The following is a 20,136-nucleotide window of genomic DNA, read 5'->3' as shown; positions in this document are numbered from 1 at the left end:
GTCTTGGATGACAGGGGATTGTGGGGAATGCTTAGCGTAGCCCATGTCCAGCTCTAGTGTGGAAGGCCAGGGTTCATGACCCTGAAGCTTCCCGTTGACTTGCAGAGAAGCAGACCTTTGAGATGCCCCCGTGTGGGTCTCCCTTCATCCTTTATAATAGGGAACGTATTGCCGTGAGCTCCTGGGTCTTGTTCACCAGAAAGAGTCCCGGAACACTAGGTGAAAAAGTACTGAAGTGCTGTGTGGGACTAACAGAACAGAAGGAGAAAAGGAAAGAGGGGGAAGGAGGAAGGAATACAAAGAATGAAAAGATCATGCAGGGAAGGGAGGGAGGGAGGGAGGAAGGGAGGGCGGGCGGCTTGAAAAAGGGAGAAGAGAAACTAGTAGAGAGGCATTAGAAGAAAGAAGGATTTTGAAAGTTGTGAGACAAAGATTTGAGTTAAGAGTTAAGATTTGAGCTTGATGACAAAGGAAAGGGATGGAGTCCTCTACTCAGGAGCAGAAGCTGGTTATAGGGTGTTGGTGATGAGAATCTATGGACCAGATAAACCTGTGCGAGACAAAGAAAGTGAGGGTGGGATGCTGGGGAATTTCAGAAGGGCAACATCAACCACGTCAAGGACTGAAAGAGGGGCCATGTGAGGGTTTGGGTGCAAGAATCACAGAAGGGTCCTGTCCTTGGAGGACACAGAATGTGCAGTGGCTGAGGTGGTTGGAGTTGGAAGAGTTGACAGAAATGGGCCCGTGTTGCAGGGTTGTTTCCACAGGAGCCCTACAAGAGACAGGGCTGATGTAGGAAAGACATTGGCATTCAAGGCCGATGTTCAAGAAAGAAGTCTTGAGACAGCTTTGCTGGCAGGAGGTGATTTTTATTAAAGCACAGGGATACGACCCTTGGATAGAAAGGGCTGCTTGCTGGGATCGTGATGGGAGGCTGACTTTCTGGGATGGCATTGGGGGAGGTCAGGCAAAAGGGAGGTTTTGCAAGAACGTGGCAGGTGGACAGAGGACACCCAGGATACAGTTGGCATTCTTCTTGTGAAGGGAAGGTGATTTTTCCTTCTAGAAAGGCATGAATTGAAAGATGGTGCAGAGCTTCCTGGAGGAATGTTACCTTCCTCCTCTCACAGGTCCTTCTCAAGGGACTTCAGGTTTGAAAAGAAACTCTGTCCTATGGACATTTCCTTCAGCCTCAGCCTCCCTCAGTGTCATGGAGGGGGGGGAGATGTCAGGGCTTCAGGAAACGGAGATCCGGGCCTCTGGTAGGTCGCTAGCCTCTCATTAAGTGAGCCTCTTCCTGCAGAATCATGAGGTCTTTTACAAACTGAAGGAGCCTATGGTCTTGCCGGGTTTTGATCTCCATCTTCTGTGATGAATCTGTTTTTTCCTTTCCTCAGCTTCAGGGCAGTCAGAGCACCTGAGGGATGTTCCCCATATCACATGTTGGGGGGTAGTGTGGTGTGCCAGCTCCTGCTTGGTGCTCAGCTAGCCTTCTCCTCTCTCCTCCTGTTCCCCTGACCACTGCAGAGCGTTGTGTGGTTAAGGTTGTTGAAGGAAGACGGTCTCTTCTTCTGTAACTTCTTCCTGCTTAATAGGGGCGCAGAGCTGTCCCTCCGTGTGGGTCGTTGCTGGTCAGGTACGGGAAGCCCATCTGGGGGAGGCCTCTGCTGTCAGAGTTGTAAAAGGAAGAGGCTGCTGAGTGCAGGGGAGAACTTGTGACTGGATCTTACTGAGCGGAAAGGACCATCTGTCCTCTGGAATTTACTGCAGTGAAGGGTTCCTGGCACCACCTTCAGAGATGTGGCAGGGGGTGGGAGACAACACAAAAGGGTTAGAAGAAGAAAGAGAAGGAGAATCCCCATGAAGAGTCCTCTGATAGTGGGTGAGAACCCTCCCCCAGGCAAAGAGTTGAGCCAGTCCTTAAGGAGAGGGATCCTTAGAAGTGGGGATTTGAGCAGTGGCATCTGGTAGGAACCCAGAGTTCTCTTTGAGATCATGGGGAATGTATGCACAGCATTGTGTCTTTCGATGGGCACAGGCTTCACCTTGTGCAGCAGTTACCACCTCTGAAGCCTTTGTGTTCCGTAGAACTGCTTTGTGCATTGGGATCATTCCCGTATTTCACTGAGAAATCCTGTTTGGGGTGACACGGTGGGCCTTGACTGTGTACTCAGTAAGGACTTCCCCATGCCCCACAACATCCTCCATTCCAAAAGAGGGGCAACAATGGATGCTAGGTGGCCACGTCAGTGGAACGGAGCACCCATGCACTGTTGCATGAAGTGGGGATGGTCGGTGATGGTTTTCATGATGTGCCCAGCCCAAATGTCCAGTGGCCTCTGGTGCTTGGGGAAGCCATGGGCCCAGGTTAGAGCTTCATGGCCACTGCGTCCCAGCTAGGGGCCCTTATCGAATCCCGAGTCTCCTTGAACTGCAGTCAGGCTTTTAAGGGCTCCTTGGGTTTGGAGGGCCATTCTTGGAAGTGCAAGCATTTCAGGTCCATATCAGGTTGGCAGGTCCAGGCTTGGGAAGAAGAGACTTTTCTGTCAATTGCTTCATGGGTGACGAGGACGAGTAAGGCCTGTCAGAGTCCGGATAAATGCTTGTATGATTTGTTGCCAATGAGAACCAACAGGTGGGCACTAGGATCTCTGCTTTGGGGCAGACATGTTTGCTGACAGGCTTTGGCCTCAGCAGTCTGAGTTCGACTGATGACAGCACACCTGGTTCTTCTTACCACCTTTCCCTGAAACTATTGCTGTTGCTAAAGCACCTGTCCTCCTCATTTTCATAGGGGCATCTTCATTCTAGTGGACTTCAGAGCCTTTCCAGAGTTAGGAGCCATGGATGTAGAGTGGTCAGGTCCAGGCCTAAGGGTCACTGTGTTTCCAGTTGGGCTGGTTTTGGGTGTTAGTTCAGGCGTATCTGGAAGCATAAGGTGGTACTTGGTAATATCATGGGCCTGCTGTCATGGTTTGGTGGCCTTTGTTCTCTGGGACGCTCTGGAGCTGATGCCAAGTCCTTAGAGTCAGGGGCCATCCCCGTATGAATTGGGTGGTTGCTTTTCCCAGGAGGGCATTTGGATGCTTAGCTAAAGCCTTTGTTTGCCAGTGTACCTGAATAGGGGCCACCCCTATTGATCTTGGATCAGTAGGACTGGGAGAGAAGAAACCATTGCAAGAAGCCCTTTTGATTGGAGGTCCCGCTGGAAGATCCTTATTAGTAGGAGTCCCAGGTGAGTGGGAGAAAACTAGTCTGGGAGATAAGGGCACCCCAAGTGTACCCTCCACTCTAGGTAGAGAGCAGCGTCCTTCATTGTCCCCAAAAGTCCCTGGAGAACCCTGTGGAGTGGTGTGTGTTCTCTGGCTTTGAGGGGAAAGAGTTCCTCATCCCAGCTGCATCCAGCTGGTCAAGGTGCTTGTTGAGTTCCACAGTCGTGGGGGAATCAATTGCATGGTCCAGTTGCTGAATGAACCCTGAGCCCATAGGGTCCCGGTGTTATGCCCACAGAATAAGGAGCAAGGGGACTGCCTGCCCACGAGCTAATGTGGCCATGTTTCTGAGGGTGAACTCAAGTTGTCTAGCTTAGGTAAGCAACACATTTGGAAAGGCCACCAGAGTTACACTTGAACGTGCACAAAGGTGAGTTCTTGAAACCAACTTTTCCTCTTCAAAAGAACACTCCTTTCCAGAGATAGCCAACTTAGGACTAATGTTCCTTGGAAAGCAAGCCCCGCTTTAACCCACGTGGCCCCCTTATCGACTTAAGCTCAGCAAGACTTGTGATCAATCCAGAGTGATCGCTTAGAATCTGCATCACTGGGCCTTTCCCAAGGAATCTCTAAACGTTGTCTCTTGAGGCCAGAAGCCAAGGAAAGGGCTGGCCTGTGATACCTGTGTATTTGGGTAGGTTCCTTTTCCTGAGGTGCCTGATAGATCCTGGGGTTCCCACTCCTGCCAAGAAGTGACACTCTTTCTTCTCCTGGTGAGGCGGTGGGTAGTCTGGAGGCCAAGGGGTAAGGCCAGCATTCCCAAGAGGCTTTCTGGCCACTGGCTTCCTGAAAGTCAGCTTCAGTCCCTTAAAGCCCTTTGGTCCCATCTGGGTCTCGGCCTAGCTGTCTCTGTAGGACAGTCCACCCAAGCCTTGTTCAGATCAGCCATGTTTCCAGTGATGGCCCCGTTCCAAGGTGAAGAGATTCTCATGGAACATCAGGAGATGCTGAGGGTTGCCATGGGAGAGGAAATGCTTCCTGAGACCTTTTGACTTGGAGGCCTCAGGCAGAGTCCAAAGCGCCATGCTTTCACATGCTTCCAAAGGAATGTTGGGTCCCATTTTGGTACGTCCTAGATGTCTAGCACTGCTGTCCTTGAGGCCCAAGTTTTCCCCGAGGTGCAGCATGGTGCTTGGGGCCCCAGTTCCTCTGGCGTGGTGTCTGGGTGCTCCCGAGTGGGAGCTCAGATGAGGGACAGCCTGTCCTCGCTACACCTCTTGCTGCTGCCAAGCACACAGGCTGAGCCGGGCCCGTTTTGTGGGTCCGCTGCCAGTGTTGAACCCAGCATTGGTCACGGTCCCGTGCGTGGAAGCGACAGGGGAGGTCCCAGGGTGGCACCCTTGGGGAATCCAGCAGGGGTAGGGTTGCTGCCCCTCGAGTCGATCCCAGGGTGGTCAAGGGGCCCTGGCAGTGCCGCTTTGTCCTGCATGTGTCATGCTGTGCAGGGTTTCTGGGGACTGCAGGGGACAGCGGGAGGAGGAGCAGCACCTGCAGCAGACAGGGGAGACGACGGGAAGGCTGCTATCCTGCCCAGTCCCAGGTGGGCCCAGTCTCACCAGACAACGGACTGTTGTGGGCCCAGATGTTTGCCTCGTGCTCCAAGTGTCCATCATTGGCAGGGCCCAGGCAACCAACTCTGGGTGTGGCTGCTGACTCAGAGGGTCCTCTCATCTCATCCTCGGGGCTCCAGTGCCGTCCTCTGGTGGGCTGTCCAGAAGTCGTCTCTTTGGCCTATGGAGGTCAGGCGGAAGAGAGCCATTCCTACAGGCGTGTTTCCCTGTGTGTTCACGCCGAATCCTCCTCTGGGCCCAAATTGGAGTCACAAGTGAGTCCCCAGGGCCGCCCTGGCTCCCTTTGTCGGAGCACCCCAGGAGCCTCTGGTGCCCCGGGGTCATGGGCACACTGTCCTGTGTTGCAGCTGTGGAGACAACGGATGGAGTGGTGTGAGATAGCGAGTGGCATGTGGCATGGGCCAGGTCTTACCAGAGGCCTGTGGGGTTTTACGGGACGTGTCTTCTGAGGTGTTGAGGTGGAGGTTTCCCTGCAGGACCCATGGATGACCTGAAGAAAGGGGAATTTCCTGTGGGCCCCCTGGGGCTGAATGAAGGCTACACTGCCAGTGTCCCTCAGGCCCCTTCCCTGAGCGTCCTCCTCCATGATGACGGGGGTCCTCCTCCTGCAGTGCTGTCCCTACCCAGCCTCTCTGAGAGCCCTGGACGTGCCCTTCTCTATGGGGGGAGCCTTTGCCCACACGAGTGTTGCAGGTGGTGTGGCAGAGACGACGTGCTCCCGACTCCCACGGGAAGTGAGTTTGCACAGTCCACAGGCTGTGGGCAGGTGTTGGGTGAGGTGGGAGCAGGCAGGGTGGCCTTTCCCTGGTGGGTCTCCCCTGCAGACTGAGGGATTGAGGAGAGTCTCTAGAGTATGAAACTCACAAAGCTAAATGGTGCCACGAGGGAATCCATCACCTCCCACGAGGCATTTTGGAGGCTTGGGGGACTGGAGATGTTGGTCAGATCATATGGGAGTGGCCGGCGGACAGGACTCAGCTGGAGAAGGGGCCCGACTCTGTGCCCACAGGGATGCAGCGCTGGTAGGGGTGAGCTGTCCTGCTCCTGTGAGCCCAGGGGCCTGTCTTATTTGCTCATTTGTCACATGCCCGAAGTGGGAGATGAGGCCACCCCACCACTGTCTCTTCCTGACGAGTGTTGTCCAGGAGCAGGCCGTCTGCTGACTTTTGCAGGGTGGGAGGGCAAGGCTTGGGTTGTGCAGAGGGTGGGGCTCCATGGGGAGCGTGGAGCCCTTTGCCAGAAAAGAACCGTGCCTAGGCTGCCTGGGGTCCAGTCCCTCCAGGAAGCCAGGGCCCTCCCTCCAAGATCAGCAGCTCCTGGACTACAGCGCCCAACCACCACAGGGAGTTGCACGGATCAGGTGGAGGTACCCGGTGGGATGTTCTCAGGGCTTCCTAGTGCCTGCAGGGACTGAGACCTTCCTCTCCTCTCCTCTTTGTGGTCAGAGGCTAGGGCAGCACTCGGGTCTTGTGCGGTTTCCCAAGGTACCCACAACAAGAACGGGGCAAAGAGGGAGAGCGTGTGTCGGCCCCTTTTCCTGCCCGACTCACCCTGTTCCTGAGTCCTCCTCTTCTTCTGCTTCCCTTGTTGTTTGTGTGAATTCTACCAAAGGGAAGCTTCTTGAGAGCTTAGAGCAAGAGCAGAACTGGGCATGAGCGCAGACTCCCCGTCAGCAGAGAACCCAGTGGGAACACCCAGGCCCAGCCTCCCTTCCCAAGGCCCCTCCAGCTGGGTGAGCCATGCCCTGTAGACTCCCAGCCCTCCTCCCTGCTCTGCGGTCCAGGGCTGCTTCCCAGAGTCCGCGGTGAGAGGTGAGGGTGATGGGAGAAAAGAGGTGAGGAGGGCTGCCTGGGGATTTCATGCAGCAGTTCCGATGCAAAGCCTGAGTGCCTGCCGGAGACGAGGGCCTCCAGGGTGGGCGTCGTCAAAGCAGGGAAAGGGGAAGAGCTGGGAGGAGGTGCTTATGGACAGAGGAGAGAGGAAGCCCAAGAGATGGAGGTGGAAGTGAATTACAGGCACAGGGTGGCTCCTTCCGTCGGAATCATCGTCTTCCGTGGAATTCTTGTCTAGGTCAGAGAGCAGGGAGGATGCTGGGGTGGCTGTGAGAGAGGACAGAGGGGAGTTAGTGCAGCTGACATCCCATGGCCTGCCGCTCTGGGGATGCTGGGCTCTGCCCTCAGTGGGGTGTGACCCTAGCTCTGAGTCCTCCCTGGCCTTGGTCGCTTGATCTCCGCAGGGTACAGGGGGGTCTCTGGTTGCCCACCTGCTCTTCCCACCTCCGATTCTCTCCAAGACCCGGAAGCCCAGCTGTGTGATCCTTTCCCCCCTCGAGGCCGTCACTGTCCCTAAGACTGCCTCTGCGGGACTTTGTCTTCCTCCGTCCTTGCTTCTGTCCCTCCCTGCTCTCCTTCATCCTCCTCCTCCTCCTCCACCTCCTTGCCTAGAGATGCTCCATCTCTTTCCCCCTGCCAAGCTCCACCAGTCCTATTGTTGTCCAGGAGGGGACAACCAAGTAAAGAGAGGAGATATCCTGGGTCCCCCAGAGTCAATCCCCCGATCCCTCTCTGCTGGGAGCAGCTGTCATGGGTCTGGGATTGCTGGGGAAGTGCAGGGAGAGATGGCCCACCACCTCTCCACAGCCCATGTCTGCCCAGGGACTGAGATGACCTTCCCTGGGACATGTTTCAGGGAATGCAATGCCCTGTGTTTCCTTAAGAGTTACGGAGGTTGCATGGAGACGGGAGCACGGGATACTGTGCAGGTGCCCTCAGCTGTTCAGGGCAGCCCTGGAAAATGTCCTGCAGTGCAGTCACTGAAAAACAGGATTCCTGCCAGTGCTCCTGCTGAGGCTTGCCGGAAATGGATGGGGTAGCGGTGTGTGTAGGGCCCTGGGCAGGCCTGAGGAACATTTGCCATTTGGGCATGCCTAGGGAGTGGAGAGCATGGCCAGGGCTGTGTGCTGGCGAGGTGGGTTTGTGAGAGGAACCGTGACTCCCTGGCCCTGCTCCCAAGAGGCTCTGTGCTATGCCTCGACGCCAGCTGGTGAGAGGTAGAGTGGACCTCTACCTCTAGTAGAGGTCCACAGCAAGTGTGTGAAGCAGGTCCAGTAGCCCCTTCACACAGGCCCAGGGGACCGTGGCCCATGACAGGTAGTCTCCAGGGTAGCTGCATGGGGGCGTCCTGCCCTTGGGAACACGTCCACAGGTCAGACTCGGCTGGAGTGTGAAGGCTGGCAGAAGCTACGATTTATGGGCATCTGTGTAGTGAACTCAGGGGAAGTACGCTTTGGGTACTGCAGCTTTGGGTGTCCCCTTGAAGATACAGCACCTTGGAGAGAACCGGGATGGTTTGGTAGTGGAGGTTATGAGGGAGAGAATTTAGACCTGTCTTCCACCTCCTGGCTCAGACCAGAACGTAGTGTCATGGTTCACTTGCCCAGAAGAGTGCGGTTGGGGCCGCAAAGCCTGAGCATGACCATGTCTGGGCCCGTGCCAAGCAAGATGCAGAATCTCTTGTGTACCATTCCCAAGAGGCCATGAGCAGAGAGACCAAGCTTTGACATGTGGCAGCAGCCAAGGGAGGCATGAGCAGCTTTGATGGGAAAGATCCTTCAAGGAGCTGCACAAGGAGTCGAGAGGTGATGACAAACCCAGCCTACCTAAAGGCCCATGGACACCTCATCTGTTCTTTTCATCCCCAAACCGTGAAATGAGCAAATCATGCCTGTGCCAGATCATCCCTTTTCTTGGTGGTTTTTGACCCACCTTCTTCATTCTCTGGAGTGGCAGGGGCAACCTCATGTTCCCGGGAGCCCTGTCCCAGCGTTCCCCTCCTCAGTGCCATTCCCTACCTGAAGAGACTTCGTCCTCAATGGTGGAGTCGTCGATGCTCTCTACAAGTAGATCTGTAGGAATTGAAAGAGGAGCAAAGCCGTTAGGAGAGAAACCCCCTCACCCCTTCATCCCAGGTACATTGAGATGTCTCTGGGCCATGCAGCATCTGCCTGACCCTTTTGCTGTGCTGTCAGACGTTCACAGGGCTGGCGGAGCTGGAGCCCTTGGAGGAGACAGGGATTGGAGTTTCATGCCTTTTAATGAGGCCAGGATGCTGCAGCAGTCACCTCAGTGTCAGTTCTGCATTCCCATGACCGCTGTCCCCTCCCAGTGCAACCATCAGAAACTCCAGTCTTTATGGGACTCTTCACGTGTGGCTAGTGGGAGTGAGCAACTGGATGTTTTCGTCCCTTGATGATTTCCATATACTGCACTGAGATAAGAAATGACTGTACGATGGATACTAGACAGACTCTTTCCTGGATCTCTCAGCACTCGAAACCAACCAGGCGCGAGAGACAGGCCTGCTCTCCTGCATATTGCTTGGGCAACCGTGGCTGGCCTGACAGGGACATTGATCAAGGAAAGACGTTCCTGGGATCACACACACCCAGCAGGCACTGCTGGAAGTCTTTGGACCCGAAGAGATTAAGGTGAAGCTCCAGTTCCTAGAATAAATGGGGAACAGACTCCGTGCAGCACTGAGAAAAAGCATACAATGTGATGTTCTTGGGACAGAGGAGCTGGGAACCACAAAGGAGCACAACGAGCCACGACATTTCTGAATATGAAGAAGTCGGTGGTGGGTCTCTAGAAGCTGACCTTCCAATACCATGGATGACTCCCCTGAGCCAACAGGAGGGTGCTGGCATACAAAGAGGCAGGGACACCTGGGAGTGGAAGAGAAATGCCCATGGAAATGCGCTCATCTTGGCATCACGATGCTTGACAAGAGGACTGCCCAGAAAAAGCATCCTCTTCTGAAACAGCAAACAGAGTGAAAAGGCAGCCCACAGATTGGAGACACCCTTGGAAATCCTTACTTTAGAAGAGGTGTGTTCACTGGCAAAAAGGAAAAATAAGAAAGAAAGCCAACCAAACAAAAGAAGACTGGGATTTCACCAAATAAAAGAATTGAGAAAAAGACTGGAATAGTCTGTGCTGCAAAGGGAATAAATGACTCGGCCAGTCAAACAGCCATCGTCGGAAAAGATGCTCAACATAAGGCATTGTGAGGGCAATGCAAATCCAAAGGACGCTGAACTGTGGCATTGTCAGTTAGGGTAGTGAGGACCCAAACCAGGAATTTAAACCAAGGACCCATGTTGGAAGGAGGCAGAAAATTGGAGACTTTGTATGCAATTCGTGGAATGCAGACTGGTGCAATTACCTTAGAAAAGCCCGTTGAGTGTCCTTGGAGAGCAGTGAAAGCTACTCCCGTGGATCCTGCACGTGCGAGTGAGGAAAAGAGATGTCGGAAAATCAGATTCTGTTCCAATAGGCGTTTCTCATGAGAGAAAGTCCTGTTGGCTGCCAAAGAACCCTGAAACCCTGATTTGGCTCTGTTTCCATTCCCAGGCACTGAACTCCCTTGAGTTGTCTATTGGCCCAAACCTTCAGAATCTAACAGGGCCCTCTTGCACGGACAGATGGCCAGTGAAATGGGCAGTGATTGTCCTGTCACACCTGTTGAGGTTTGAGGTTCTGTTTGGCCACCCTGCAATGCACAGACCACCCTTCGTTCCTGCATGGACGGGGCTCAGGTGCCCCCAGTGATGCTCAGTCCCTGAAGACGACCTTATTCCCCCTTGGATAGGACATCTTTTGGGCCCACCTCCGAGAGCCCCAGCGAGGACCAGTGGTGGGTGTGGGATTTCCCTGGGAGAAGGCCAGTTGCATTCCTAGACACAGTATCTGCAGGGAAATGGTAGATTTCCATGGAGAAACACGGAGTGAATTGGCCCCATCTGTTCCCTGGCCACTGCCCCTTTGTGCGGGTCGTCCCCAAATGGGCTGTTGCATGCGGCTGCCCCAGAAGGTGCCTGCAGAAGGGAGGAAGTGTGCCCTAGCACGCAGTGCTTCCGATGAGGTTGGGAAGACGCATCATGGGGCCTCTGATGCAGAGATGTGTGTGTGTGAGTGCAGTGTCAAGAGGGAGGTGATGTGACCATTCTTGCCCGAGACCTACCTTGGCGGGAGAGCCCCATGGACACTGACTCAGTAACAGGGACACACTTGTGTCTTTGAGGCACAGTCTAGCCCTTCCTAGTTAGTGACGGGATTTGTTTTCTGGGGGAATTGACGTGTATTGGCAAGGAAAGAACACCTCTTTCAATTGTAGGTGTTGAAGAGTTTTCCCATGAATGGACGTTCATGACGTGACAGTGATGGGAAATGTCCCTGAAAACGTGGACACCATTAATCGCCATTTTGAGGGGACAAGACACGTTCGAGAACACAGGATTCACCCACCTGACACACACACCGACCCTGAGAATCACAGCACATGGATTCTCATGGAAACAGACCTCGTGCCCAGCACCTGATCCTACAGCACCCAAGAGCAGCATGGTAGCATCCGGGGGCAGGGTTACGAGGCCTCGGGTCTCGGTCCAGAACATGACCCTTAGTCTCATTGCAATAGGATCTGGATTCTGGGTGGCTCTCAAGATGGAGCCTGCAAGGAATCCCCACCTTGCCCATTGTCCAGGTTGCTCCAAAGCAATGAGTGACTCTAGAGGACAGCATACTTAACACTCTCCCTTTCCTGCAGGGCCACCTGCAACTTCAGAAAAGAAAATATGATGAACATCAAGTCCTGCCTCGTCCTGTGTGCACAGCTCTTTTGTTCTTTTAGTGATGGGCAGGGTCATGGGCAGTGATATGGAATCCACCTAGAGTTCTCATGCCCTGGGCCCATTGGGTGGTATGGTGGTGTCAGTGGCACACGTGAAAAAGCTCATGACCCTGTGGACTGTAACTGAACCTGCTGTTTCCTGCAGGGTTTTTGGAATGGGATTTCCCTGACTAAGGGTCGTTCCGTCAAGAATCTGCCCACCAAGGACATTGTATGTGATGAGGTGTTCGGATCTGATTGTGAGTATCAGAGAAACAAGGGGTGCTGGACCTCACCTGAAGAAAAGCTAACTTACCACCTTGGTGAACGATGGGGCCTCTCCCTCTGTGCTGTCCACATCAAAGGCCATCGTGCAGGCTAGCCAGGGGATCTAGGTGGATACACACAGAGAGTGTCGGGACCACAATAAAAATCTTCGGGAATCGCTCTGGGAGCTTTGCTTGGGGTGCACGTGTGGACAAGTGTGTGGAGGTGGGGAGCTCATCACTATGGACTGAGCTGCAGTGGGCCCTTCCTGGATGGAGGATGAAAGGTCCTAGAGAGGGGCAGGGACGTGAATAGAAACCCTGCCTCCTGTTGGAGCTACAAGGCCTAGAGTAGCTGTGAAATAGTCCATCTCCAAGGCACACCTACTGCCTGCCCCCAAACCTGCACCACCCAAAGAGCAGCGCAGTAGTTTCCGGGGACAGGGCCATGAGACCACGGGTCTTTCTCCAGAAAATCTCTTTCTGTTACTCTGACCCTTCTTCTCAGTCCCGCCAGACCTGAAATCAGGGTGGTTCTCATCATGGAGCCTGCGAGGAAGCCCCCAGCTTTGCCCTTTTCCAGGTTGTTGTAAACAAGGGAGTGACTCTAGAGTACAGATTACTTACAGCCATCCCCTTCCAGCAGGGACACCTGTAATTTCAGAAAAGAAAACAGTATGAACATCAAATCAGGCTTTGTCCTGTTTGCATGGCTCTTTTGTTCTCTGGGGGATGGGAGGAAGCCAGATGGGGAAGTGTGCTAGAGGCCCGTGAGCCCAAAAGTATGACGAGAGCAAAATGAGTCCTCCACAGATGCTCCCAGTCTTCCTAGAGGTCCCACGTTCCTGGTCCCACTGGACACAATGGGTGGTGAGGATAAATAGCTGCTACCCATACCAAAGCTCCCTGCCCTCCAGATGGTAGGTGATCCTGCTGTGGTTCTCCCTGCACCCCTGCAATGCCTTCCAGGTTAGGTAGCATTTGGTAACAGATTCTCCCTCAAACTTTTCCCTACCCTGTCAATTGTGCATGCTGAGATTTGTTTTTTTAATGTGACCTTGATTAAAAAAGCCAGAAGACTTTTGTGTCTCCCCCAAAGAAAGGCTAACGTACCACTCTGGTGAAAAATGGGGCGTCTTCCTCTGTCATTCCTGCCGAAAGTTCCCCCGCCTGTATATCCAGCCAAGCTAGGGAGAGATCCACAGAACGGTCAGTCCACTGGTGGGGCTTGGCAGGAAGAGCTCAGGGAGTGTTGCTTGGAGTGGGCGTGCCCAGGAGAGTATGGCGACGTTGGGTTGCGTGGGTATGGACTGAGCAAGCTGCTGCTGCATCAAGAGAGGTCAGGGCAAGGAGCAAGAATGGAGGGAAAAATATTGACTCTGAACTTGAGCTACAGGGAATGGAATCAGGGTGACCTCTTCAAGCCAAAAGAGGATGAACACTAAGAGACACGGTCTGTTGTACTGACAGGCAAGTTCCTCCAGCCAGTGACTGTGTTGTGGTCATTGTCACGACCGCTTCTTGGCCGCTCCCACCTATCTCTCACCTCTTCTAGGAGATTGTATTTCTGCAGAAGAACACTGTGTGGCAGGGTTGCTTTCAATGCAAGCACAAGTACCCTAGAGGTTTCTATTTGTCCCTGAGTCACGCGGGGTCTGGAAAACCAAAGACCTAGGATTTCTACGTACTGACATATGACCCTTCCAACAGAGTTCCCATCCACAAAGTGCCGATTCTTCCCAGTCTTCCTTTCCTGTGGCATGTGGGTGTGTCCTTGGAGTGTGCAGGATACAGTTTCCCAGGACCCAGCTCCCCCAGTCAGAAACTGGCAAGTTCACGAGTGAGAGGAGGAAAGGCAAGGGAAGGGCACTCTCTAACCTGGCCATGAAGCAGATTGTCAGGAAGTCGGATCAGGCCCCAAGCTAATGATGAAGCTTTCCTGGCCATTGACATTTGCCAGTGAGCATTCAAGGTGGGAGCGTTTTTGTAAGGCTGGTGGTGATGTTTGGGTTGACTAAAGTAGCTTCTGATTCCTTTGTGTTTTGACCCTGTCTGAGAAACGTCCCAAGCTAGAACAGATGTGGGCCCAGATGTGGGCCCCTTCCTTTCTCCCCATCCGTGTCTGAAGAAAGGGAATCCTGAGCAGTCCTCCAGGTGGAGCTGTGGTCAGCGAGGAATGTGGTGTCCTCCAGGCGGGGGGGGGGGGGGGGTGCGCAGCGGGGATGAAGGAAGTTTGGCTTTGAATCTTTGACCCGTGCCCTCAAGTCCATTTAGTGGGATATGTCTTCTGATGAAATGCACGCACTCCACACACCCACATGCCTGGTCCCATCACATCGACCCACACGAAAACAAGCCCCAACCCTCCAACGCACCAAGCACACCGCCCGAATGACCTACTGGTTTGCAGGGACTGTAGCACAGGGTCCTGGTTTTCTGCAGGACACTCTGTTTGTTCAGTCCGCCACAGCCTCCATTCCGGGAGGAACTCAGAATGGGGGAAGCTCTCCAGACCAAAGGAGGAGAGAAAGCCCTACCTTGCTCTTCAACTAGATCTGTCCCCCTAAAGGGAGTGATGGGGGAATACCCATATGGGACATATCCGGTCGCCGCCTCCTGTAGTTGGAGAAAGGGAAACCCAGTGAGGATCCCAGCACCCTGTGCACACCGTGTGCACACATCTCTGTGCCCTTGGTGTGTGTCGTAAGCAAGATAGATGGGATGCGGTCATTGCGTCTATGATCCAGAGGAGGAGGAAATGACCTCCTGAAAAGGCTCTGGCTTGTTATGTCAAAACTCCCCCGTCCATTTTCTTCAGCAACTCATTCCAAAGCCATTTTCCATAGACAGAATGACCTGGTGGAAAATGCTCATGATCATCCATTGCCTAAGCAATGGTGGTGATGTTTTCTCAGTGCCCGTCTTGATCCAGTGTCCATTAATGGTATAAACTCACAGCAGGCTCTCAGCACCAAGGATATTGTCTCTCCCCTCTGGCATGTCCATGCTCAGATGTTCATGGAAAGAGAAATCAAACACTGGTTGTTCCTCAGAAGCACAAAATGACTTTACTGAGGTGACTGAACGGCTCAGACATTGAAGTTTCTTTCTTCAGCTCAGGATCTGATCCTAGGGTCCTGGGATGGAGGCCCACATTGGGCACCCTGCTCGAAAGGGGTGCCTGCTTCTTCCTCTGCCTCTGCTACTCCCCCTGCTTGCGCTCTCATGCGCTCTCTGTCTCTCTATGTCTCTCTTTCCTTCTCTGTCTTTCTGTCTTTCAAATAAAATCTTGAGGAACAATGAATTTTCCTGTGGGAGAGTTGGAGTTTCTTCCTCGGCCCTCAAAATGGGTAGCTCTTCCATCAGGTCCTTGCAGGGAGCTAGGAGGTTACAGAGGTACCGTGAGGACACTGGTGAGGCTCCTCAGGAAGTAGGCAGGGAGTTTGGATGGATGAGGACAGGAGGCGAGTGTGTGCGTGCGGGCACGTAGGAGGCCATACTGCTGCCGGGCCTTGTCCTTGGTGCAGAGGGGAAGGGACGGGAGAGGAGCAGGTAGGAAACTTGAAGAGGGTTTTTGTCTTTCTAGCTAAAGCGAGCCCAATCAAAGCCAAATAGCCAGTCCAATACATGTGAAGCCTAACCTGGCTTCTGTGTGAGGACCAAGTCCCATAACCTCTCCTGACTGACGTGCCACTAAGGGGTCCCACACTGCTTCTTTGGACATCAGCCCTGGGACCAAGATCCCCATCTGCTGCGACTATATGCATCACGTCTCTGTAAGATTTGGCATGGCATAAAAAGCAGCCTTGCTTGCTGGGCTTCATTCAACCGTCAGGAAAGGAGCCTAGTAGTTTGCTTCACTCATCCTTTCTTTGTCTTCAGAAAATCCTATGTGTGACGCTGGAGAGCACGGACATCGTAGCTTCCGTAAACAGCCAGCACCGTTGATGAGTGTGATAGATTCCTTCCACTATTCTTGAGCTGTCCCGTGTGTGTGTGTGTGTGTGTGTGTGTGTGTGTGTGTGTGTGTGTGTGTGTTTCCCCTGAAGACAGTGGCTGTCCGAACCCTCCCAGGTGTTCTGACCGGTGGGAAGTTGTTTACATAGAGGAGTCTTGGAGTGTGTGCTGATAGGCTGTAGGCCTGCTTTGCAGGAGATTTGCCCCAGGGGTGTTGGGTCCAAAGCTTCCACCGAAGCTTGACCTTGATTTCCTATTGACCAGTGGTGTGTGAGTGTGTGCTTTGAGAATTTGATCCTTCCTGAGGTGTAGGGAAATCTTACCAAGTACAGTCAGTTCCCTCCGTGATGCTTTTCTGCCATTGGTCGATCGTGTGTACACACTGAGACCAACTATGACTGATGTTGCCCTGTTCTGCCCTCCATGGGTCCACACGCTTTCCAGCCATGTGGGCTTGAGCATGAGGATATGGCTTTTCTCTGTGCACTTGACTCCAGGGACCAGGCTGTAATCTTTAACGTGGGCTTCTAAGCTTGCCCTGGCTTCTGTGTCCATGGAAGACAGTGTGTCCTGTTGGGTCCTGTCAGGGACCATCATAGAATCTAGGTATTTGTCTGTGTGCATGGATGCTGGTGGCCCTCTGCTAGCTAGCACCCATGGTACATCATGACCCCCTGGTTGAGGGACTAACACAGGTGCATAGACCAGAGCAACTTTCAGATTGGAACCTGTGCTTTAATCCTGGCTTTCCAAGTAGGAGGTCAAGGGTTTGGATCCTTCCTCTCCGTACCATGCCCATATCAGGAAAGCAAAGGGAAACGTCCTCCAGGTACAGCTGTGGTTAGTAGGGGAAGGAGTATGTAAAGTGTGCCAGGGTTATGAGAATGTTTTGGAAGGGTGACACTGTGATTGTGATGGAAGTGTGAGAAAGATCTCCTGGGAAGGGCACACAATCGTGTTCACAAGCATACAGCATGGGGACACACACACACACACACACGCAAACACCCACACACCCACGCACACAGGGCCTTCATCCCACGTGCACACAGATCACCCATTCCCTATGTACGAGTTCTTCCAGGCCTTGTTGAACGTGGTGACCGTGCCTCACTGGACAGTCTCGGTCAGTATCCCCCAACCCCTGTTCCTTGTTGGAACCCAGAATCAGGGGGCAGGCTTCTTTGTACTCTAGATTTCCTCCCAGAGCCCAATGCTCTTGAATATGTACAGCTGTCATTGCTCCCAGCGTCTATCTGCAGTTGGGGAAACGGAAACACAGTGAGGATCCCAGCATCCTGTCCGCTGTTGGGCCAGCTCTTTGGTTTGGGGAGGACTTCAGGCAGTTCATTGGATGAGGTCCCGTGGTTGAGTCCATGTGCCCCCACCCAAGTTCAAGAGGACCGTTTGAATGATGCTGGAGCATCATTCAATCTCCGAAGTCCATTCTGATCAACAGACAGAACGTTCTCTTTCAATGAGAAACCTTTTCTGCTGAAGAAGATGTTTGATCCCATGGAGTTTGTAACTGAGGCTGTCCTGTGTCATCACCCTTTTTGGGTCCACTGAGCGTTAAGAGGTCAGACCCAGCATTCCTCCACGAGAGGAGACTGCTGCCCCCTTGCCCTGGGAGGTAAAGTGCCAGATGTTCCTCAAACTCCATTGATGGAAGAAATCAAGGAAGCACCATTTCTGTCTCTGAGAGAGGTGAGCTTACCTCAGGGAGAGTTGGAGGACCTTCCTCTGTCCAGCCCCTAGGAAGGTCCTTGGACTGGCCCTCCACAGGGTCTAGGAGAACAGAGAGGAGCTGTCAGGACATTGGCTGTGCTACTCAGGAATGACTCGGGGAATTAAATCTGCTGGATGTGGATGCGGGGCCAGAGGGAATGGACATGAAGGGTGACCAAGCAAGGCCTGACTTTCCAGTGGGCCAACAGTGGCATACACAGTGTTGGACACGGTACGCAGTGGTGGACACAGAAACACAGAGGAGGGGAGCAGGATGGAAAAGGAAAACGGGGCCTTGGCTTTCCAACGGAGGGGACATCATCAGTGGGAACTCATCAGCGTCTGTCTGGGAAACACTCAAGGCACCCTGGGTTTCAGGGCGCAGTCCCCTGAGCCCTCCTGCCCACTGTGAAGCCAAGCCAGCTTGCCACTTCTTCAGCTGGTCATGGGGCCTGTTCAGCTGTCTTCTGTGCACCTCTGCTGTGTGACCCTATTGGTCCTCTATCGTGCCTTGGAGAAGTGGGTTTTTTGGTGATGGAATCTAAATACTGGGGATGGTTGTACTTGTTAGTACGTGTCGGTTCAGTGACACTGCTGACATCCGTGATGCTTTGTAGACTGCACTGCCATCTTCAGGGAAAACATTGCCATCCTATCTCATGGCACCTCTGTAGCCATGACAACATGACCGGCCCTCCCATGCAATGTCCCTTCCACTTTCTTGGTCTAAGAATGTCCCTACTCGAGTGTCTTCAAAGCCTGGGATTGTGTAGTGTACCTCTTTTTTTGTGTGCTTGCTTTCAAAATGTGTGTTAGGTTTCCAGGGTCCATCTGTTTCATAAAATATTGGAAACCTTTGTTTCTTCTTACACCTGAATTGCACTCCATGATGTGTATGGATGCCATGGAATGTGTTCTTTCCTCCCATGATAAATTTGGGGGCAGTGTCTTTCTGGGGCTATTGGGAACCCAGCTGTGTGAGACAATAGTGCACAGATTTCTGTCTGTTTCCAGAATGAGAAGACATCACTGAATGCATTGGCCCCATTTGTAGAATGGTAACCACATGGAATGTGCTGGGTACTTGAGTTCCCCAAATGCGGTGAGGTCATTTTGTTTCCTTGAAGGTGTGTAGCACACCCGTGTTAAGATGTGGCTAATGGGTGGAAGTGGAGAGGGGACATCGTAAAACCTCCTGTCGTATTCTGGTCCATTTTTCTTTTCAGCGTTCCTGGCGGAAAACATAGTCTCTTCCTACCTACACATCTAAGAACCATGTTTCCTGGAAAGACCGATAGGGACCTGTGTGTTCCAGAAAGACCTAAGATCCATCCCTTCAGCTAGTAGACACTTTTTTCCTGTGTCCCTTGGATCCAGTTTAAAGGAGAATCTCATCGTGTCTTGTGAACTTAAAAGGGGATGGACGGACAGCATAGAGGGAAATGGCTACCAGTGAAATCAGAGGACAAGGTGTCTCAGCAGTTTTCAAAGCTTCAGTTATGTCTGTGCTACTGAATGAAATAATGCATCTCCAGTCAACTTAATGAGTCAATCCCCAAGGTACCTTCCTCGGTGTCCTTGATGGTGTACACTTCATAGGGGGATTGGACATCCTTTCCTTCTAGTCCATCTGTCAGCTGCCTCTACTCACCAGCTACCCAGCAGGCATTCCTCCCTCCAGGTGGTACTTAGGAAGAGGTCGCCGTGTGCCGTGCTCTGAATTCTGCCCCCTCCCTCACCCACAGGTTCTCTGGGCAATGGCTTATATTGAAGAGAGACAGGACAGAAACACAACAGAGCGCCGTGAGCACACCTGAGGGCCTGGGTTCACATCCCATTGAGCAGCCACACCTACCTGAGAGTGTTCCCCAGAACCCTCTGTGCCCCCTGTCCCTGCCCTTTGGCCTAGACGTTAGTGTGCCATCACGGTGTCCCAAGTGATTGAGTCCAAGGAGTGCCTGGGCCCTAGGGGAGGATGGGATGCTTCCCAGCCGCTTGGCAGGTGTTGAGAAACAGACTGCCTACAGACTCAGCTAGATGGCTGGCTGTGGGTGAAGCCGCACAAGGGACTTGGGATGGCTCCACTGCAGGGGAGGATGGAAGCCCCCTCATTATCCTTTCCATGAGAATGATGCTTGACAGCCAACAGAGAATCTGTGTGCCTTTGTCCGGTCCTCCCCACAGCAGCACCGATAGGAGTAGCGACAGGCTGGCAACCCCACTGGACAGTGGAGGGCCCTGAAATGTAGGGTGGTGAAAGGACCGTCCAGAGTTGCCACTGTGATGAGGGATGGATCTGAGACAGGAATGTCATCGTTTCCCTGTTGCTGGAGATCCCCGAGCCCCTGACACCAACCCACGGCCCCTGAGCAAACACCCTGAAGCCCTAAACCAAGAGCTTCCCTCACAATCTCAAATCCCTCTGTGCCAGTGTTTCTGTAGGGGGAGCAAGGGCCATGAGACTAGCCTCAGTCCTCACTCACCTCTGTGTTTGGGACCCTGACATCAACTATATGGCGGATTCTGCCCAGTGGAGCCCTAGTGAAGGACAAGGAATGTGTAGCATGGGCCATGTTCCCTCACCTCTCTTCAAGGTCAGCACAGTCGCCCAAGGCCGTCCTGAAGGACAGTTGCAGCCCACGGCTCCTGGGGTTCTGCTTGGCTCCCAAGCTG

General features: G+C 53.2%; 1 long non-coding RNA gene across 2 annotated transcripts in view; it reads left to right on the top strand.

Moving 5' to 3' along the window:
- LOC309858884 overlaps positions 1-20,136 on the top strand; it is a 37,855-nt gene that overhangs the window by 7,924 nt on the left and 9,795 nt on the right. The window lies entirely within an intron of this gene.

The sequence above is a fragment of the Mustela nivalis genome, assembly GCF_964662115.1.
Source record: "Mustela nivalis genome assembly, chromosome: 2".
Taxonomy (NCBI): domain Eukaryota; kingdom Metazoa; phylum Chordata; class Mammalia; order Carnivora; family Mustelidae; genus Mustela; species Mustela nivalis.
The sequence above is the reverse complement of the archived record's forward strand: the minus strand, read 5'-3'. Positions and strand labels throughout refer to the sequence as shown.